Below are 24,410 nucleotides of genomic sequence, written 5' to 3'. Positions count from 1 at the left end.
ACGGGGAGGAGCATCCCGCTGTTTTCCTCAGCCGGAAGCTCACCCCAGCCGAGACTAGGTACAGTATAGTGGAGAGAGAGTGCCTGGCCATCAAGTGGGCACTCGAGTCTCTCCGCTACTACCTTTTGGGGAGAAGGTTCCGTCTGGTGACCGACCACTCCCCTTTGAAATGGATGAGCCAGGCCAAAGAGAGGAATGCTCGGGTCACCAGGTGGTTCTTATCTTTGCAAAATTTTTAGTTTTCCGTGGAACACAGGGCAGGCAGGTTACAGGGAAACGCGGATGCCCTATCCCGTGTACACTGTCTGGCAAGTGTTCACCCCCTCAGGGTTGAACAAAGGGGGGAGGTATGTAAGAAGGAACAAGGAGCCGTCTTTGACGGAAGATACGTGTCACCGAGGTTCCTGGCCTCGGTGAGGTAAGAACCGGGTTTTTTCCTGAAGTGTCAGGTCTGTAGTGCAATCTGACACTTCAACTGTTAGAATGGCTGCAAAGCCAATCCGGGCCGGTTCTTATTGGGAGCAGCCAAAGAGCAGGGTGGGTGGCTGTTCCCCACGGTTCCAGGCCGGGTTTTGGCTTGAATATAAAAAACCCAGCCAGCATGTTCAGGGGGGATTATCCTCCATGACAGAGGAGCTGAGGAGTCTGTGGTTTGAGACACTGAGGGATCTGTTTGTGTGAGCCATAGGCTGGGGAAACAGGCCACTAAAGACCGCTGCGGACTCTGGGTGAAAATCATCTGCTGACCAGGTGACGTCTTTTTGCACTGTGAACTTTGTGTGGTGTGAACAGGCACCAAACCTGAACACTTTCTTTTGGCTTGTTTTCTGGCTATGTGTGAATAAACACTGAACTTTGATTTGAACCTTGTTTTTTGCCTCTGTACTGCGTCCGCTTACCCTGCCTACCAAAGCGAATCCCCACACCGGTTAAAAGCATACCGGGTACCCGAGGCTCGGCGACAAGTGATCTCGGAGGAAGTGCGGTTAATGCTGCAAGTATATGTCATTGAGGAGTCTAAAAGTGAGTGGGCCAGTCTTATAGTATTGATACCCAAGCCAGATGGGACATTACGGTTCTGTAACAATTTTTCGTAAACTAAACAAGATTTCCACATTCGATGCATATCCCATGCCCCGGGTGGTTGAGCTTCTCGAGAGGTTAGGAAAGCCTGGTGTTTTTCTGTTTTGGACCTCACAAAAGGGTACTGGCAGGTGCCCTTAATGGAGGCTGCCAAAGAGAAAACTGCCTTCATCACACCTGAAGGGCTGTATCAGTACAAGGTGCTACCTTTGGTCTGCATGTTCCCCCGCCACTTTTCAACGGCTTATGGACATTGTGCTGCATCCACATCATTGGTACACTTCAGCTTACCTGGACGATATTGTCATCCACAGTACAGACTGGGAAAGTCACCTACCCAAAGTGCAGGCTGTAGTGGACTCCCTTCGGAAGGCGGGACTAACCGCTAACCCAAAAAATGTGCAATAGGGTTAGAGGAGACTAAGTACCTGGGGTATGTCAATGGGCGCGGAGTCATCAAACCCCAGGTGAACAAAATAGAGGAGATTGGCCCCGACCTGTCACCATTAGGCAAGTAAAATCATTTCTGGGAATGGTGAGCTATTACATGAGGTTTGTCCCCCACTTTGCTACGGTGGCCGCGCCATTGACAGGGCTCTTAAAGGGACACAAGTCAGTGATGGTTTGCTTTGATCATTGGGCGGAAGAAGCTTTCTTCGCTTTGAAGTTGGCCCTGTGCAGGTCCCTGGTTTTGGTGACGCCCGACTTCAAAAGGGAGTTTATAGTACAAACCGATGCCTCCAAAGTAGGCCTCAGTGCTGTACTGTCTCAGGAAGTCAATGGGGAGGAGCATCCCATTGTCCTCCTCAGCCGTAAGCTCACCCCAGCCGAGACCCGGTATAGTATAGTGGAGAGAGAGTGCCTGGCTATCAAGTGGGCACTCGAGTCTCTCCCGCTATTATTTGTTGGGGAGAACATTCCGCCTGGTGACTGACCACTCCCCTCTCAAGTGGATGAGCCAGGCCAAAGAGAGAAATGCCCGAGTCACCAGGAGGTTCCTGTCCTTACAAAACTTTAAGTTCTCCGTAGAACACAGGGAAGGCCGGTTGCAGGGAAATGTGGATGCCCTTTCCCGATTATATTGTATGGCATGTGTTCACCCCCTCAGGGTTGAACAAAGGGGGAGGTATGTAAGAAGGTACAAGGAATTATCATGGATGATAGGTACGTGTCATCGATGTTCCTGGCCTCGGTGGAATAAGAGACGTTTTTTTTTCTATGTGTCAGCAGCAGTTGCTGTATGACACCTTGGTACTTAGCATGGCTGTAAAAGCTGATCCCGGACAGCTCTTACTGGGAGTAGTCAAAGTGCTGGGTGGGTGACTACTCCTCACGTTCCAGGCTGCGTTTTACCAGGCATAAAAACCCGCCAGCACTGCCAGGTGGAGAGGATTACCCCCGTCTGATAGTGGAGCTCAGGAGGTCTATGTGCTGGGATCTAGGACTTGTGCTGGGCTGGAGAGCGGAGACCCGTGTGTCAGGGGAACAGGCCACCTAAAGCCTGTTTTTGAACTTTGTGAGGCAGAACTGCCACCAAGGTGACTTTTGTTTTATTAAATTGCCACTGGGTGTGAAGTAACACCAACACTGCAAAAGTGATGTTTTGTTTTTGGCATCATGTGTGAAAAAACACTGAAGTTTGAATTGCGAACTCGTATTTTGCCTCTGTACTGTGCCCACTTATCCTAACTACCAGAGCGAATCCCCACACACCACATGTAACAATATAGAGTAAGATTTTCCACATACTGAATGGTCTTTGGCGAATCTTACAAACTGACACAAAAGTCAGAGCAATATCGCCTGAAAAGCCTCTACTGGCAGCTAAGATGCACCTAATCTAAAAGACAGAGTAATGAAAAGCTATTTTACACATCCCATAACCTGGCTAGGCATTATATTGAGAGGATCTTATTCCTGCAGAGAGTGTGTCACCTGCCAATTTGTGACCCTGTCTAAAAATTTCACCAATCCATTGGATGGCACAACCAACTAAAACATTAAATTAATTGTATATCCAGAAATGTTGTTTACTCTATAATTTGTCCATGCTCAAAGGTATACATGGGACAAACCTCACAAGTCCAGAAGCATATTTCTACTTTTTCTATAGCTAAACGGGACAACACATAGGAGAAGACCCTAACCCTGGTAGCCCTGCACTTTTTGGGACAACATAAAGCTAGGCCAGGTGGTTTAACCACTGGAGTGTTTATCCCCCTTCCTTACCAGGCCAGTTTTTCTAGCAATGTGTCTATCTACTGTAACTGCAAATAACTGATTAATTTCTGAGCTAGCCTACATGTATTTGATATTATTTTTCTCGGGACACCCAAGACCTTTCTTTTGTGCCATTAGATGATGTATAATATTAAAAAATATATACAGACGTGGACAAAATTGTTGGTACCCTTTGGTCAATGAAAGAAAAAGTCACAATGGTCACAGAAATAACTTTAATCTGACAAAAGTAATAATAAATTAAAATTCTATAAATGTTAACCAATGAAAGTCAGACATTGTTTTTCAACCATGCTTCAACAGAATTATGTAAAAAAATAAACTCATGAAACAGGCATGGACAAAAATGATGGTACCCCTAGAAAACACAGAACATAATGTGACCAAAGGGACATGTTAATTCAAGGTGTGTCCACTAATTAGCATCACAGGTGTCTACAACCTTGTAATCAGCCATTGGGCCTATATATATGGCTCCAGGTAATCACTGTGTTGTTTGGTGATATGGTGTGTACCACACTCGACATGGACCAGAGGAAGCAAAGGAAAGAGCTGTCTCAAGAGATCAGAAAGAAAATTATAGACAAGCATGTTAAAGGTAAAGGCTATAAGACCATCTCCAAGCAACTAGATGTTCCTGTGAGTACAGTTGCACATATTATTCATAAGTTTAAGATCCATGGGACTGTAGCCAACCTCCCTGGACGTGGCCGCAGGAGGAAAATTGATGACAAATCTAAGAGACGGATAATCCGAATGGTAACAAAAGAGCCTAGAAAGACTTCTAAAGAGATTCAAGGTGAACTTCATGCTCAAGGAACATCAGTGTCAGATCGCACCATCCGTCGTTGTTTGAGCCAAAGTGGACTACATGGGAGACGACCAAGGAGGACACCATTGTTGAAAACGAATCATAAAAAAGCAAGACTGGAATATGCCAAACTACATGTTGACAAGCCACAAAGCTTCTGGGAGAATGTCCTGTGGACAGATGAGACAAAAATCGAAGTTTTTGCCAAGGCACATCAGCTGTATGTTCACAGACGAAAAAATGAAGCATATCAAGAAAAGAACACTGTCCCTACTGTGAAACATGGAGGAGGCTCTGTTATGTTCTGGGGCTGCTTTGCTGCGTCTGGCACAGGGTGTCTTGAATCTGTGCAGGGTACAATGAAATCTCAAGACTATCAAGGAATTCTAGAGAGAAATGTACTAGCCAGTGTCAGAAAGCTTGGTCTCAGTCGCAGGTCATGGGTCTTGCAACAGGACAATGACCCAAAACACACCGCTAAAAACACCCAAGAATGGCTAAGAGGAAAAAATTGGACTATTCTAAAGTGGCCTTCTATGAGCCCTGACCTCAATCCTATTGAGCATCTTTGGAAGGAGCTGAAACATGCAGTCTGGAAAAGGCACCCTTCAAACCGGACACAACTGGAGCAGTTTGCTCATGAGGAGTGGGCCAAAATACCTGCTGAGAGGTGCAGATGTCTCATTGACAGTTACAGGAAGCGTTTGATTGCAGTGATTGCCTCAAAAGGTTGCGCAACAAAATATTAAGTTAGGGGTACCATCATTTTTGTCCATGCCTGTTTCATGAGTTTATTTTTTTACATAATTCTGTTGAAGCATGGTTGAAAAACAATGTCTGACTTTCATTGGTTAACATTTATAGAATTTTAATTTATTATTACTTTTGTCAGATTAAAGTTATTTCTGTGACCATTGTGACTTTTTCTTTCATTGACCAAAGGGTACCAACAATTTTGTCCACGTCTGTATTTAAGGAAAAACTGTGAAAATTATGAAAAACTTTTTTTCCTTTCTTATCAAGACAAAAAGGTTTCAAGACAAAACATTTCTAAAACCACTCCCGTACGCTTGTACCCTGAAAATAGACACTATTTATGTAATTTATCGATTGGCTAGGCTCGCCGAAAGACTTCAAAAGACTTTAGCGCATTTTGAATTTTGGTAGGCTTTTTTTTGTTATCACAAATAGTTTTTAATTTCTAATTTTTTATTATTTAATTGCACTGGCAATAAAAGGGGTAAACAATCAAGTATTTGATCTCACATGGATACCTGGATCCTGGACTCACCTTGCTCACAGATGTGGTTTACAGTAGTTAATATATGATAATTGGCTGTATTGCTTTTTTGTTTACTCTCTCGCATCCCGGCCCTGCAAGCCGGTGTTTATTACTAACATGATGATCTTCATTATTACTATTTTTCTTTATTTGAAAGGGTAGGTGTTCTATTATATAAACTTATGTGTGTCTTTGGACAACATGCTCTAGATTGTTAGTGGTGTACACACCACTTGTCCACATGATATTGAATATAATAGCAACTTAGATAATGTACCTTTTTCATGTTACTCACCGTTATGTTTTTTATTACTTGATTTTGAGAAATCTATCTCAAAGTAAAAACTCTGTATGCATGGGTATGTATGGCCATACATCTTTATTCATAAAAGTACCTAAAGGACTCTCAAACTGTGAGAAACAAGATTCTCTGGTCTGATGAAACCAAGATTGAACTTTTTTGCTTTTACATTAAGCGTCATGTTTCGAGGAAACCATTCATGCCCAATATCATGGTGACAGCATCATTGTTTTTCAGTGGCTGGGATTGGAAACTGGTTGGTTTTGAAGAAACCTCTGGACCTCAGACTGGGATGAAGGTTCACCTCCCAACAAGACAGTGACCCTAAGCACACCGCCAAGACAATACATGAATGGGTTAGGGACAACTCTGTGAATGTGGCCCAGCCAGAGCCCTGTCTTGAACCCAATCGAACATCTCTGGAGAGACCTTAAAATGGCTGTCCACTGACCATCCTCTTCCAACTTGACAGAGCTTTAGAGGATCTACAGAAATATATAATAGAAAATCCCTAAATCCAGGTATGCAAATCTTGCGGAAGCTTCTATTTATGTTATATATCCCTGTTACTCATTTTAATTGTGGTATATGGGGAGGGGGCTCGTCTGCACTGGGTTCATGCAGTGAGTGGGTGGACACAAGGTGCAATTCACAACCCAGTTGAGGATACAAAGTATTTTTTATTTTTTGGTTAGCAAAGACGGCGCGTTTCGGGGTACGCAGACCCCTTTGTCAAGTCTAAAAAGAACAACACAAAATTCGATGATATAATATGTACAGTCCGAAACGGAACAAAACTGTACAACTGTGAAAATCTTTAATCTCTCTGGACATGACCTCACACCAGCACAGATCACCTTACTCAAAAGAGGGCTAACCTTCTGCCCAACAGAGAAGTTCAACGAATTCGAATTATTCGTTGATCTTAACGCATTTATACGTAAAATCACACTACAGCGACATTTCGCTATTCGAGCTGAACAACCCACAGCGAGAAAAGAAGACCCCCCACAGGACCCAGGCTTGGATATCACTCTACACACTGAACTCAAACCAAAATCCACTTTCAATCCCATTTACCATAGAGGCAACCACATAAATACATTTTTTTCCCTCGTTTCTAAAGACGGCAGAACCATCAAAAAAAACACCAGCACCAAACCGAACCTCACTAAGAAAGAAAAAGACGCTCTAAAAGAACTAAGCACTAATGATAACATCATAATAAGGAGTGCGGACAAAGGAGGCGGGATTGTACTGCAAAAGAAATCTGACTACATCAAAGAAGCACACAGGATCCTGGAAGACACCTCTTATGACAAACCCCTCACCTTTAACCCTCTCACCGAGGAGATAAAGGAACTCGGAACACTATTAAAACAAGCTGAAGACAACCATGTACTAAACAAAAAAGAAAGGGAATTCATCACCATTGATCATCCAAATGGAACCCCCATCCAAAAGGATATCAAATGGAACCCCTCGTACCGCTGGATGACACTAGACGTAGCATCCCTATATTCAAACATTCCACACGAAGCAGGTATCACTACATCTCAATATTACCTAGATACGGATAACCAACTCTCTTCAGAACATTAGACATTTATCACAGATGCCATCCGTTTCATCTTAACCCACAATGTGTTCAACTTCGAAAACTGTCTGTATAAACAGCAGAAGGGGACCGCCATGGGTACGCGTTTCGCGGCGAGTTACGCTAACCTCTACATGGGACGTTTTGAAGAACAACTAATCTACAATAATCACAACTGGAACGACATGATCATCTTCTACAAACGATACATCGACGACCTCATCATAATCTGGGGAGGAAGCAATGAAGAGGCAGAAGCATTTATTAAATACCTCAACACCAACACCTGGAACCTCACCTTCACAGCCAACATCTCAACCACTTCAATCAAATACCTGGATCTACTCCTATTCTCCTGCAATGAAAATATCCAAACCAAAACCTTCTTCAAAAAAAGTAGACGGAAACAACTATCTGGACTTTAGGAGCGCGCACTACAGAAAATGGAAGAACAACATTCCATACAGCCAATTTAAACACATAAGGAGGAACTGTTCCACCAAAGAGCACTTCATTACCCAAAGCAAAACCCTACAGAACAGATTTATGAACAAAGGATACCCGAGTAAGATCGTTGAGAACGCTTTCTCCCGGGCAAACAACCTAAGCCAAGACGAATGCCTGATGATCAAAACCAAACCAAAAGAAACAGAAACTACAAATCCATACAAAACATCACTGATCACCACCTACAACACTAACCACGAAACCTTAAGGAAGATCCTGATGAAGCACTGGCACATTTTAACTAATGATCCATACCTCAAACCCAACATACCACAGAGACCACAAATCACATTCAGAAAAGCAAAGTCGCTAAAAAACATCCTGGCCCCAAGCAAACTGAAAAAGAAAAAAACAGCCTCACTCAATACTATTAGTGGGACCCCTGCCCCTGTTGGCAGCTTCAGGTGTGGCCACACCCTATGTAAATGCTGTACCAACATTTCTAACAAAACACAGACCTTTAGGAGCAAAACCACTGGCGAAGACTTCAAAATAAAGAATTTCATCAACTGTGCAACATCATATGTGATTTACTTATTGGAGTGCGATTGCGGTTTGCAGTACGTTGGCAGGACAATCCAGGCCCTAAGGGAACGCATCAACAAACATAGATCCAACATCACCAAGGGATACCTAAAACATAGCGTCTCCAGACACTTCCTGGCTACTCACAACCAGGACCCCTCCAAACTATCTATCACCCCCATAGAACACAATGAGGCCCATTGTCCAGACAGATACAGGACCCTCCAAAGACGTGAAATGTTTTGGATATTCAAGCTCCACACACTTGAACCCAATGGACTAAACGAGAGCATAGAAAACCAGTGTTTTTAGTACCCGCGCTGTTATGTTCCACCCCGCCCCCCCTTTTCTCCAGATCCACACTCTCCCATGCCTCCATAACACACCAGGACACTCGATCTGACCCCAGGACCCATCATCCCGTTGACACTCGGCCCCTCATCCCACTTCCTTCCAAGCGGGACACTCGGCCCCTCATCCCACTTCCTTCCCAGCGGGACCCCCCATCCGGACTTCCAGTCCACTCTGCACACTGCCCCCCTACACCTACCAATTGGTCCGTGTCCCCATCCCATTTCCAGCTACCCCAACACCTCCAGGTAATACCCCAATACGCTCATCACACCACACATTTCATCCACATCCACACCCCTATACCTCCCCTTCATGCCCCACACACCCCCACTCTCCCCTCTATACCCTACAGCACCAACCACTACCCCCAGCCATCCTCCCAACACAAGTCCCCTCCCACCACTCCAGAACCCCCCAAACCAAGCCAGTCCCCCCTCATCCACCTATGCCAGTCCCCCTTCATTGGCTAGCTCACACCATTCATCCACCCTCTGCCAATACATCGCAACAGCAGTCACCACTGCCTCCGCCGCCCACTCAGCATCACCAGCTATGGGACCACCCCCCCATCACGCCCCCCTCTGGCCGCCCAGTCACACAAGCTCCAACCCCCATCCACCGATACACGAGCCGATCCCCCCTCCAGGACATATACACACCCCAACATCGGCATCCACCAGCCCCTCACACGGCATGCCAAATACCCATTCCATAGTCCGGACAACCCGGCCACGTCCCTAGCAACATGCCCCGCTCCGCCCATGTCCTCTACGTCCGCCCCCACCATCGGCTCCTATGGACCTCAGCCACACCCCCTCCAGCCCGCTGCTGCACCGCAACGCCGCCCCACCCACCACTTCAACACATACCCAGGCACTCAGGTCCGGCTCCCCACCACGCCCACCGCTCCGCCCACTGTGCTAGGTCCCGCCGCCCGCACCGGCACCCATCACCACCAGCCACACCTCCGCCTGCATCGTCACACCCAGCCTCCTCCTTCACCACCAGGGACCACCGCCCACCCTCACTCTCTCCAGACCGGCTCCCCACCACGCCCGCCCCCTCTCCGCCCACCATGCTAAGTCCCGCCCCCTGCTCCGGTGAACACAGTCCTTCCTCCACCAACAACGATCACCGCCTACCCCCTGACCACACACGCCCCGGCCACGCCCCCGCCCTCATAACCCCTGGATAGAGCGCGCTTCTGCACACCACTGGCTACACGTGCAGAAGCGCTACCACTGGAGGACACTCCCCGGCCGCATCACCAAGGTAACCACTGCTATCCCCCACATCCCAAACACACCATTGTTCACTGCCCATTGCCTATTGCATTCTGCACCAAGCCCGGATCCATGCCTTATATCATTCACAGTGACTCTCCCCATACCTGCTACCCATTCACGTCCCCCAGCAAATAATTCCCACCTGTACCATTAAACCAACCATGCAACATAGCCCAACCAGTAGAATTACTTTCTCTCATTAACCCTTTACTGTACAGGAACCTCTTGCTGATCCTGTCCCTTCCATCTCTATATATAACGCCACTGCCATTAAGCAACCACTGCTATCCCCCACATCCCAAACATACCATCACTGTTCATCGCTCACTGCCTAGTGCCTATTGCATTCTGCATCAAGCCCGGATCCATGCCTTATATCACTCACAGTGACTCTCCCCATACCTGCCACCCATTCACGTCCCCCAGCAACTAATTCCCACCTGAACCATTAAACCAACCATGAAACATAGCCCAACCAGTAGAATTACATTCTCTCATTAACCCTTTACTGTACAGGAACCTCTTGCTGATTCTGTCCCTCCCATCTCTATATACAAACGCCACCCTATTAAACATTACTTTATCACCATCACAGATGTGCGGACCGCCATACACCCCCCAAATAAGGGCTCTCCAACAAGAGTGACCTCCAATTAGCCTACGGTGACAAGGATACAGGTACTTATAATATATGACCCATATACAGTATCTCTTACATGACATACTCACATACATATTCAGAAATACATTTGTCTTTTGAAAAAACTATTTTTCTATGCATTGATCATCCCTAGTCGAAACTCAGACCATACAACCAAATCGAACCACCCATCACCACATACACATACACCTGCTCAGATTTGAAGAAATTCACATCCGTTTGCATATATTTATTTATTCATTTATCCCTTATTATTATATCATTTTATACGCTCTATACGCAAGCTTATATTTATGCATTTACAACTTTCTCGTCTTTGTTTTAACCAAACAAAATTATTTTACCCATGGATTCGTCCATTTATACTTATGGATCCGTCCATTCATATTTTTATATATTTACATTCATTTTCAATTTTAATTGTATTTTTATACATATTATATCATCGAATTTTGTGTTGTTCTTTTTAGACTTGATAAAGGGGTCTGTGTACCCCGAAACGCGTCGTCTTTGCTAACCAAAAAATAAAAAATACTTCGTATCCTCAACTGGGTTGTGAATTGCGCCTTGTGTCAACCCGCTCACTGCATGAACCCAGTGCAGACGAGCCCCCTCCCCATATACCACAATTCGCACCAAAGTGGCTGCTTGGCTTCCGCCCATGGTCAACTTGGACGTTAATCGGCTGTACCAACCCACATCATCCCGCGATTTTACCTCCACCAGAACTGTACTACCAAAAGTACAACCTAACCAAGGTGAGTAGCAACCACTCACCCTGGCTAGGGACAAATAACATATCTTGTCAACCACCACCTATGAGCGCCTTCTCCCCTTTTCTCTTTGGCCATTTAATCACTCATTTTAATTGAATGTTATTTTAATTAATTAAATAAAGTTTAAAATATTTGTAATCCCAGTGCCTTTTTCTAATTTTAGGTTTTCAGATGTAAGTGGGCATAGAGCATGGGTAGTGATTGTATATTCTGTTGCCTCATTATCTATAGGTGTATATTATCAAAGAAAAATTTTCTAACATTCTGTTTTAATTTTCTCATTATGAGGTACTGAGTGCAGAAGGATTGGGAAAAACTAGAACTTTTTTTTATTTTAGCACAAAGCCGCAAACCTAACAAAATGTGAAAAAAGGGGAAGGGTCAGAAGACTTTCTGTATGCACTGTATACTTACTGAAAAGACTGCAGTGAAACACATGGTGGTTATATATAGGTAATATACAGGTTTATGAATTTGATGACACATTTAATGTGCATGCAAAACCGGTTAGTCTTGCAATGTTGCTATTTTACTGTAAGAAATCACTGTCAACAGTCTTATAATTAGTGAGCCTGTTGAGGAGTATAGTGAGTACACGAGAATCCATGCCTTAAAATGTCCATAAATCTAACAATACTTACTTTGCAATCCACATGTAGATTAAACTAAAAAAAATGATATTATCAAAACATATTTTAAAATATTATTTTATTAATAGGAATTATTATTACACAATTATATTTGATACCATTTAATATAATTGAACAATAATCCAAATTGCATATAGTTAAAATAAATTAAGATGCAAACACAGAGGCATGCAAAAGTTTGGACACCCTTGGTCAAAATTGCTTTTACTGTGAACAGTTAAGCAAGTAAAAGATGAAATGACCTCCAAAAGGCATAAAGTTAAAAGTGACACATTCCCTTTGTATTATAAGCAAAACATTTTTTTTCAACTTTTTAATTTTCAAAATAACAAAAAAAGAAAAAGGGCCCAAGAAAAATTGTGGGTGTCCTACATGCTTAGTACCTAGTGGCACCCCCTTTGGCATGTATCACAGCTTGTAAATGCTTTTTGTAGCTGGCCAAGAGTCTTTCAATGCTTGTTTGAGGGATTTCCATCCATTGTTCCTTGCAAAAGTCTTCCAGTTCTGTGAGATTCCTGGGCCGTCTTAAATGCACTTCTCTTTTGAGGTCTATCCACAGATTTCAAATGCTGTTTAGTGGACTGTCAGGGCCATTGTAAAACCTTCAGTTTGCACCTTTTGAGGTAATCTATTGTGAATTTTGAGGTGTGTTTAGGATCATTATCTATTTGTAGAAGCCATCTTTTTTTCAACTTCAGCTTTTGTACAGTAGGTGTTATGTTTGCTTCCTGAATTTGCTGGAATTTCATTGAATCAATTTTACCCTCTATCTGTCTCTACCTCAAAAGAGCAAGGCATGCAAGACGGCCTTGGAATTTCTCAGAACTGGTAGACTTTTGAAAGGAAAAATGGATGAAAATACATCAAACAAGAATTTAAAGACTCATGGCTGGCAACAAAAAGCAATACCAAACTGTGTTATTTGCCAAAGGGGGTGCTACTAGGTACTAACCATGACGGGTGCTTTAGGCCATTTTCCTTTTTTTGTTATTTAGAAAATGTAAAAGCTGGAAAAAAAAAGTTTTTGCTTAAAATGCAAAGGGAATGTGTCATCTTTAACTTTATGCCTTTTAGAGATTATTTAATCTTCAACTTGCTTAAAGGGGTACTCCGGGAATAAAGAAAATACTTAAATATTACTTTATCATAAATATATTCCCAAATACCTTTAATTAGTTACAATGGCTTGTTTTGTCTGGGGAGCAATCATTAAGAGAAATAAAATGGCCGCTGTCCTATTAGTAAACAGAAAACCTGTCCTAATCACACAGGAGGACAAGTTACTTCACAACACTGAGGTAAAGAACTGTCTCATCCTCCTCTGCTACATGTCGGAGATTATGATCTGGAATACAGATGATGAGATCTTCAGCTGAATCTCTGTGGGAATGGAGTTCATGAGGAGACTGTGGTAATGCAGGCTTCATACAAGAGCTGCTGAACATTGACCCCTTCCCGACAGCAATCTGTATACATACGTGATAGCTGCACATACCCCGTGCAGCTACCATGTATATAAACGTTCTGGCAGCTCTTTAATCCAAGCGCTGCAAAGCGCTTGGATTAAAGCTTCTGCCCCTGCCAATCGGATCGCGGCAGTGAAAAAATGCCGGTTTCATGCTCTGATCTGCGCTCTGCAGATCAGAGCATGAAATCAGGTAATGTGTCCTCGTAATACACCCCCCCCTGATCTGTGCCCCCAATCTGTGACTGTGCCCCCCCTTGTGCCGCCTGCAGCTCCTAGCTGCCGTGATGCGGTCCGCCCCCTCCCCGCCCCATGCAGTCATTTTGTAGCCGCCCCAGCCTCCCTCAATATTGGCCGTACCCCCCGATCCCCCCCTTTCCAGCGCTGCCCCCGATCCCCCTGCTGTGTGCGATGGCGGCGGCTCCATTACTGAGCCACCGCCATGATTGCAGCACCCGATGGTTGCCATGGAAAGGTGTTCAGTGCTAACACCTACAGGACATCTGGAAGTATTATATATATTTCACCTTTATTTATGAAAAATCCAAAATTTAGCAAAAATTTTGAAAAATTCACAATTTTCCAAATTTCTAATTCTCTGCTTCTAAAACAGAAAGTGATACCTAATAAAATATTTATTACTTAACATTCCCCATATGTCTACTTTATGTTGGCATTTTGGTAATGTCATTTTATTTTTTTAGGACGTTAGAAGGCTTAGAAGTTTAGAAGCAATTCTTAAAATTTTTAAGAAAATTTCCAAAACGCACTTTTTAAGGACCAGTTCAGATCTGAAGTCACTTTGTGGGGCTTACATAGTGGAAATCCCCATAAATTACCCCATTGTAGAAACTACACCCCTCAAGTTACTCAAAACTGATTTTACAAACTTTGTTAACCCTTTAGGCGTTCCACAAGAATTAAAGGAAAATGGAGATGAAATGTCTAAATTTCACTTTTTTGGCAGATTTTCCATTTTATATTTTTTTTTTCTTTAACACATTGAAAGTTAACAGCCAAGAAAAACTCTATATTTATTACCCTGATTCCGCGCTTTACATAAACACCCCACATGTGGTCATAAACTGCTGTACGGGCACACGGCAGGGCGCAGAAGGAAAGGAATGCCATACGGTTTTTGGATAGATTTTGCTGGACTGGTTTTTAGACACCATGTCCCATTTGAAGCCCCCCAGATGCACCCCTATAGTAGAAACTCCCAAAAAGTGACCCCATTTTGTAAACTACAGGATAAGGTGACAGTTTTATTGGTATTATTTGGGATTTTTGATCGCTCTATATTATGTTTTTTATGAGGCAAGGTAAAAAAATGGCTGTTCTGGCACAGTTTTAATTTTTAGTTTTTTACAATGTTCATCTGACAGGTTAGATCATGTGTTATTTTTATAGAGCAGGTTGTTATGGACGCGATGATAACAAATATGTCTACTTTCCTTGTTTCAGTTTTACATAATAAAGCATCATTTGAAAAAAAATATGTTTTTATGTCTCCATTTTCGAAACGCCATATTTTTTAGATTTATGCCGATAGTCTTGTGCAGGTGCTCATTTTTTGAAGGAAAAAATTGAAGTTTTTATTGGCACCATTTTTGGGTATATATGATTTTTTTTGATCATTCTTTATTTCACTTTATGGGGCAAGGTGACAAAAAATTGGTTGTTTTGACACATTTTTTAAAAATTTTCTTTACGGTGTTCATCTGAGCGGTTTGGTCATGTGATATTTTTATAGAGCTGGTTGTTATGGACATCGCAATATCTAATATGTCAACTTTTTTTATTTATTTCACTTTAACACAATAATAGCATTCTTGAAGCAATACAATTATATCTTAGTGTCTCAATATTCTGAGAGCTATATTTCTTTTTATTTTTTGTCCGATTGTCTTATGTAGGGGCTAATTTTTTGTGGGATGAGGTGGCAGTTTCATTGGTACCATTTTAGGGGGCATATGCCTTTTTGATTCCTTGGTGTTGCACTTTTTGTTATATAAGGTGACAAAAAAAAGGCTTTTTTGACACTGTTTTTTTTTTACGGTGTTTACCTGAGGGGTTTGGTCATGTGATATTTTTATAGAGCTGGTTTTTACAGACGCGGCAATACCTAATACTTTTTTTATTTATTTTACTTTAACACAACAATAGCATTTTTAAAGGCAAAAAATATCTTAGTGTCTCCTTATTCTGAGAGTTACTTTATTTTTATTTTTTGGGCAATTGTTTTATGTATGGGCTTATTTTTTGCAGGATTAGGTGATTTGTACCATTTTGGGGGTGATTGGTACCATTTGTTATGTAAGGTGACCAAATTTTTTTTGGTATCGTTTTTATTTTTTTATGGTGTTTATCTGACGGGATAATTTATGGGATATATTTATACAGCTGGTCATTACGGACGCGACAATACCTTATATGTTCTATTTTTTATTATAAAATCAGTGCTGTTTTTGTTTCTTTTTACTTGAAACATTTTTTATAATTAAAAACACTTTTTTTCTTACTTTTTTTTTTACTTTATTTCTGTCCCACGCTGGGACTTCAACTTATGGGGGTCTGATCCCCTCTGCAATGCATTACAATACATCTGTATTGTAATGCATTGCCTGTTAGTGCATTATTATTGAGTAATACGCTAACAGGTTGCCTAGGAGACCCCGCCTGGGGCTGGATCTTTGTGGCGCCTGTAGAAGGCAGGTCCTGATGACTTGCAAGGCATCAGGCTGTCTTCTCACCCATCAGGTCCCCGTCACTGCAGAGCAGGGACCTGATGGGATCCCTCACTGACCGCAATCCCCTTCTATGTCGCGGTCAGCGCTGACCGCAGCATAGAAGGGGTTAATCTATCGGCATTTTCTTTTGCAGCGATGCCAGTGGATACAGTAGGGGTCCAGCTATCAATGACTGCCAGGCCCCTGCAGTGATCGGGCATACACCGCTCCAGTGCTGTCACGGCTGAGGATGGGGAAAACCCTCAGCCGTGCGATGCCCGAAGATGTTATGCTGCTCGGCCAGGACGACAGGATTAGGGAGCAGGTCACCTCCTAAAGCATCTCTAACCTGACCCTAACTCCTAGCTGCATGGGCCGACCTTTAAGGTAGGAGGACCCATGCTCCGGAACCTCGGATCCCTAACTCACCCTCCGACCGGTCCCTAGACTAGGAGTCAGGGTAAGACGGCCTGTTCCTTCTGAACACGGAGGAACAGGGGTCTCACTGGCCAAGCTGCAGGGAAAAGGGGAACACTAACAGTCTTACGGATATGGCAGGTGAACTGAACTAGTTCCACCTACCTGCCACAGCCTTGCTGACTGGATCCCTGTGCTGGCAAGCTGATGTCCACAGCCAAACACATATCCACCCACAGGAATCCAGATCCATAAGCTGCAATCAAGAAGCATAAAGACAAACACATCTTCTAAACACCAAACAACATTATTTTATGACCAGAAGGGTGGCCCCCACTGGCAGTTGGTAAATAACCAGGAGGATGTCTCCAGCAAGCATGGCTGAAGCACCTTCTCTGACTACTGCCTTCAACTGAGGCTTTATAGGGCCAAGAAGCCACACCCAACAGTCAGACACACCCAGTGACTCACACACACAGAAAGGGAGTTAACCCTTCCAAAACCAAAGAAGGGAAAACCAAACTTAAAGGGGAAGTGTACAAACCAAGAACACACTGTGGCTGTTGCCGCAGGCAACGACATGGGTGGCAACCATGTCCTGGGAGTCAGCCCGAAGGCCGGGACACTGCCACCACATGTACACCTACAACCAAACGTTGCCACGGGCAACCACAGAGATGTCAGTGCACACCAAACATAAAACCGAGTGCACAAAGACATACAAAAGTGCATACATACATGCACACAAACTCCAAGGCAACCGCACACATAACTGTTGTCCGCGGCAACCGCACCTGAGGCAAACAGCAAAATGCCTCCAGCTGCGGTTGATACAACAGCCCCAAACCGCGGGCAACTGTATGCGGCTCCCAAGGAGTCACGGCCATAAACATGGTTGTGACAAGTGCCCACCCAATCACGATGACGTAATAGTACGTCATATTGCGGCAAGTCATATGCCGTCATGACGTACTATTATTTCATGTGTCAGGAAGTAATATCGGTGGTGCTCTGCTATAAAACAGATAAGAGTCCAAGCAAATCAAGGTATGATCCGAAGATAAGAAGTAATAGTTGCACTCACCAAATGCAGTAAAATCACTTTTTTATTAAGCTTGAGAAACTGGTAACACAAGCTGGGGTGGAAATGATGCATCAAACACTGAGTGATCAGCTGGCGATGGCCATTTTGCGCACCTGCGCTTCTTCTGGCCTCTGACCTCATTGCGCTTACTATGTGCTCATTTAAATGCGTCCATGTTGCCTGGGCAACCACAGATGCTAAGACATCCTCATCCAACTTAGGACGAGAAAGGTAAGAACAATGTACTCCCTGACACTAAAGATGTGTGTACCGCATGTATAAACCTCAAGATGCTACAAAAAGACGCTCAAATCGTTATGATCATTTAGTCCTAAAGGACCCATAGCAGCGGTGCGGATGATCCACTCCTCCTCCCTCTGGAGGAGGAGGCGGTGTCTATCTCCGTCTTGTACTGGGACAGAAACATGTTCAAGAGCTGCGAATTTCAAACATTTAGTGTTATGATTATGCCTGTTTCGGACATGATCAATAAGCCTAGGGCACCCTTTTCCCGACCTCACTGAGTTTATGTGCTCCCCGAATCTCTCATACATAGGGTGTATAGTCTTCCCTATGTAGAAAGACCCACAGGAGCACAAAACTAGGTAAACCACATACAGGTCCTTCTAAAAAAATTAGCATATTGTGATAAAGTTCATTATTTTCTGTAATGTACTGATAAACATTAGACTTTCATATATTTTAGATTCATTACACACCAACTGAAGTAGTTCAAGCCTTTTATTGTTTTAATATTGATGATTTTGGCATACAGCTCATGAAAACCCAAATTTCCTATCTAAAAAAAATAGCATATTTCATCCGACCAATAAAAGAAAAGTGTTTTTAATACAAAAAAAGTCAACCTTCAAATAATTATGTTCAGTTATGCACTCAATACTTGGTCGGGAATCCTTTTGCAGAAATGACTGCTTCAATGCGGCGTGGCATGGAGGCAATCAGCCTGTGGCACTGCTGAGGTGTTATGGAGGCCCAGGATGCTTCGATAGCGGCCTTAAGCTCATCCAGAGTGTTGGGTCTTGCGTCTCTCAACTTTCTCTTCCCAATATCCCACAGATTCTCTATGGGGTTCAGGTCAGGAGAGTTGGCAGGCCAATTGAGCACAGTAATACCATGGTCAGTAAACCATTTACCAGTGGTTTTGGCACTGTGAGCAGGTGCCAGATCGTGCTGAAAAATGACATCTTCATCTCCATAAAGCTTTTCAGCAGATGGAAGCATGAAGTGCTCCAAAATCTCCTGATAGCTAGCTGCATTGACCCTACCCTTGATAAAACACAGTGGACCAACACCAGCAGCTGACATGGCACCCCAGACCATCACTGACTGTGGGTACTTGACACTGGACTTCAGGCATTTTGGCATTTCCCTCTCCCCAGTCTTCCTCCAGACTCTGGCACCTTGATGTCCGAATGACATGCAAAATTTGCTTTCATCCGAAAAAAGTACTTTGGACCACTGAGCAACAGTCCAGTGCTGCTTCTCTGTAGCCCAGGTCAGGCGCTTCTGCCGCTGTTTCTGGTTCAAAAGTGGCTTGACCTGGGGAATGCGGCACCTGTAGCCCATTTTCTTGCACACGCCAGTACACAGTGGCTCTGGATGTTTCTACTCCAGACTCAGTCCACTGCTTCCGCAGGTCCCCCAAGGTCTGGAATCGGTCCTTCTTCACAATCTTCCTCAGGGTCCGGTCACCTCTTCTCGTTGTGCAGCGTTTTCTGCCACACTTTTTCCTTCCCACAGACTTCCCACTGAGGTGCCTTGATACAGCACTCTGGGAACAGCCTATTCGTCCAGAAATTTCTTTCTGTGTCTTACCCTCTTGCTTGAGGGTGTCAATGATGGCCTTCTGGACAGCAGTCAGGTCGGCAGTCTTGGCCATGATTGCGGTTTTGAGTAATGGACCAGGCTGGGAGTTTTTAAAAGCCTCAGGAATCTTTTGCAGGTGTTTAGAGTTAATTAGTTGATTCAGATGATTAGGTTAATAGCTCGTTTAGAGAACCTTTTCATGATATGCTAATTTTTTGAGATAGGAATTTTGGGTTTTCATGAGCTGTATGCCAAAATCATCAATATTAAAACAATAAAAGGCTTGAACTACTTCAGTTGGTGTGTAATGAATCTAAAATATATGAAAGTCTAATGTTTATCAGTACATTACAGAAAATAATGAACTTTATCACAATATGCTAATTTTTTTAGAAGGACCTGTATTTGGTTTGGCAAAAGGAATAGTCCCCACATTTATAGTTTCCTATGGGTAGGCGTTCAGTAAGCCAATTGCTGGTTTTATTTTTCTTGAGCCTACTTCTCACTAGCTTATCCTTTATTGTGTTGCACCTTTTGAAAGTAATAAGTGGTTTATTTTGTGTTAAATCCTGGAGCCCCTCCTCATTCTTGAGGATGTCCCAGTTTTTTTATATCACCTGTCTGTTAATGTCCGCTAAGGAACTGTATTTGAAGGCAAATGCAAACCTGTTAGTGACCTTTTTTTTTTTTCTTTTGCAGCAATGCCAGTGGATACAGCAAGGGTCCAGCTATCAGTGACTGCCAGGCCCCTGCAGTGATCGGGCATGCACCGCTCCAGTGCCCACCCAATCACGATGACATAATAGTACGTCATATTGCGGCAAGTCACATGCCGCCATGACGTACTATTATTTCATGTGTCAGGAAGTAATATCGGTGGTGCTCTGCTATAAAACAGATAAGAGTCCAAGCAAATCAAGGTATGATCCGAAGATAAGAAGTAATAGTTGCACTCACCAAAAGCAGTAAAATCACTTCTTTATTAAGCTTGAGAAACTGGTAACACAGGCTGGGGTGGAAATGATGCATCAAACACTGAGTGATCAGCTGGCGACGGCCATTTTGCGCACCTGCACTTCTTCTGGCCTCTGACCTCATTGCGCTTACTATGTGCTCATTTAAATGCGTCCATGTTGCCTGGGCAACCACAGACGCTAAGACATCCTCATCCAACTTAGGACGAGAAAGGTAAGAACAATGTACTCCCTGACACTAAAGATGTGTGTACCGCATGTATAAACCTCAAGATGCTACAAAAAGACGCTCAAATCGTTACGATCATTTAGTCCTAAAGGACCCATAGCAGCGGTGCGGATGATCCACTCCTCCTCCCTCTGGAGGAGGAGGCGGTGTCTATCTCCGTCTTGTACTGGGACAGAAACATGTTCAAGAGCTGCGAATTTCAAACATTTAGTGTTATGATTATGCCTGTTTCGGACATGATCGATAAGCCTAGGGCACCCTTTTCCCGACCTCACTGAGTTTATGTGCTCCCCGAATCTCTCATACATAGGGTGTATAGTCTTCCCTATGTAGAAAGACCCACAGGAGCACAAAACCAGGTAAACCACATATTTGGTTTGGCAAAAGGAATAGTCCCCACATTTATAGTTTCCTATGGGTAGGCGTTCAGTAAGCCAATTGCTGGTTTTATTTTTCTTGAGCCTACTTCTCACTAGCTTATCCTTTATTGTGTGGCACCTTTTGAAAGTAATAAGTGGTGTATTTTGTGTTAAATCCTGGAGCCCCTCCTCATTCTTGAGGATGTCCCAGTTTTTTATATCACCTGTCTGTTAATGTCCGCTAAGGAACTGTATTTGAAGGCAAATGCAAACCTGTTAGTGACCTTTTTTTTTTTTCTTTTGCAGCAATGCCAGTGGATACAGCAAGGGTCCAGCTATCAGTGACTGCCAGGCCCCTGCAGTGATCGGGCATGCACCGCTCCAGTGCCCACCCAATCACGATGACGTAATAGTACGTCATATTGCGGCAAGTCACATGCCGCCATGACGTACTATTATTTCATGCGTCAGGAAGAGGTTAAATAGTGTGGAAACATATATAATTGGAGTGATGGTGATAAATGTGTAAATAATACACAATTAATTATTCCTAAATAATAAATGTGAAAATAGTGCTGATAATTTATAAGAATTATATGAACAAATAATTAATAAATGATGCGAGCTGTAATTAATAATAAGTAATATACTAATAAATATAAAAAATATATATGGATTATATATAGATTATATAATTTAACTATATTATAGTATATGTAAATAATAATCCAGTAATAATGATGGTGGTATAAAGTACATTATAATAATTAATGGCAATTACTTAAAAAAAAATATTACAAATGATTACAGAATATAATAATATGTAAAAATAAAAAATGATAATATATATAAAAAAGACAGTGTTCTCTTCTCCAAGAGTTGATGGTATCAACGCTGATCTTAATATCTTAATAAATGTGCCCCATTGTTCTTAGTAAAGGGTGCGAGTAGGCATTATATGGAATGCTCCACCAGGGCTCCTGAAATTGTTTAGCTATCCTTTTAGTATTGGCTATGATTTCTTTAACCAGTTTCTCTAATTCTATAATTTCCCTACCACTATTCTTAAATAATGTGTCCAACTCAATTGTAAGTGGTGGTATTTTCCTAAACAGTGGGAAAACCATGCCTCCCCAAAATCCTTCTGAATAATGTCCATAGACGTTTGGTTTACTTTCATGTTAGCTCTTATGTCTTCTTCTCCAATTGTCATTAGTACATTTGTCAGATTCACACACCACCCTGTAATAGGCGCCTGGCACTGTACATGTTGCCATGTGAACAAGAATACCCCTAATGCACAGACTTTGAGCTCATCTCCATCGATTATCCGCTTCTATCTTGAGTTTGGTCTTTGTAGTTGGATTAGACAGTTTCAAGCATGCGTAGCAGCACAGCCATCCACATACTCCAGCTGTTCTGGTGTACAGTAGCACAGCCATGCCTGAACTCGTTTTTCACGGCAGTTGAGGTCTATTGATTTCCACACTTGGTCTTTCCTGATGAGAGTAAGTATGTGAGTGCTATTGTGCTATTGTTATCTGAAGCTCCTCAAGTACAATTACTTTGTAAACAGAGGTTGATGGTGTAGTCCATGTAGGAATACCACCTGTCAGTGGTGCAATGTTCTTTTCCACTTGATCTTTGTTGCAGAAATTTTGAAGGGCTTTTATTCAAGCAATGGCCAGATTTTTATAGTTTAGTCATTAGAAATTTTTCTTCAACAGATGGAGTACTAAACTGGAGTCCATTATCCTTGGCTACTCTCCTTGCTTTATTTCCTGACGTTTTATACTTAGGCGTTCACTCAGTAGGTTTCCTATGATACCACAAACATAGCTTTGAATACATTATTATGTCTAAGTGAATCATTCAGTACATTCACATTATTCTGAATACGTGGCAGCAATTGTGTGAATGTCCTGAATATAAATTTTCACTTCAACTAGAGTATTTAAATCTACCCTTTCCTCTTTAAGCAGTACATGTTCCAAATTTTGATCTCTAATATTAAGACCTTCCAATAACCATTATCCCTAATTACCACTTGCTTCTGACAAACATCACACCTAATTCCTTTCCTCCTAGTTGCATTTCCAAACCATGCAAGAAAAAGTAATCTTCTAGAAATGTAAGGAATGTCCAGTGACATTGTAATGTAAAGTTTCTCATTGTCAGAGCAACAGGTCTATTAGAACTAATGGTGTCTTTATTTTAAAGAAAATGTATATCGTCTTGAAAAGGGAGGAAGCAATGGCTTTTTACAAAAGCCATAAAAAAATGTGCCCTTTTGTTGGAAGTAGTTACACATTTGTTACAATGTATAGGGTAGGGTTCATAACTCACTGAAAAAAGTGGCCTAAATGGGTGAAAATGCTCCAAACCCAGGCACTGTAGCGTGTATATAACCGGGGGAGCAATACCTCCACAATTGCAATCCCCAGCAAAAAATGAGTACAATGGAGGATGCCGGGGAGGACCGCATGCACCACAAGAACATCTTACACAAAATGATACAATGTGCAGATGAAAAAATATACAGTACAGACCAAAAGTTTGGACACACCTTCTCATTCAAAGAGTTTTATTTATTTTCATGACTATGACTATGAAAATTGTAGATTCACACTGAAGGCATTAAAAAATTATGAATTAACACATGTGGCATTATATACATAACAAAAAAGTGTGAAACAACTGAAAATATGTAATATTCTAGGTTCTTCAAAGTAGCCACCTTTTGCTTTGATTACTGCTTTGCACACTCTTGGCATTCTCTTGATGACTTTCAAGAGGTAGTCACCTGAAATGGTTTTCACTTCACAGGTGTGCACTGTCAAGTTTAATAAGTGCGATTTCTTGCCTTATAAATGGGGTTGGGACCATCAGTTCTGTTGTGGAGAAGTCAGGTGGATATACAGCTGATTAATAGACTGTTAGAATTTGTATTATGGCAAGAAAAAAGCAGCTAAGTAAAGAAAAACGAGTGGCCATCATTACTTTAAGAAATGAAGGTCAGTCAGTCCGAAAAATTGGGAAAACTTTGAAAGTATCCCCAAGTGCAGTCACAAAAACCATCAAGCGCTACAAAGAAACTGGCTCACATGCGGACCGCCCCAGGAAAGGAAGACCAAGAGTCACCTCTGCTGCGGAGGATAAGTTCATCCGAGTCACCAGCCTCAGAAATCGCAGGTTAACATCAGCTCAGATTAGAGACCAGGTCAATGCCACACAGAGTTCTAGCAGCAGACA

The sequence above is a fragment of the Bufo gargarizans genome, chromosome 5 (genome assembly GCF_014858855.1).
Source record: "Bufo gargarizans isolate SCDJY-AF-19 chromosome 5, ASM1485885v1, whole genome shotgun sequence".
Lineage (NCBI taxonomy): Eukaryota > Metazoa > Chordata > Amphibia > Anura > Bufonidae > Bufo > Bufo gargarizans.
Note: the sequence above shows the minus strand (reverse complement) of the source record.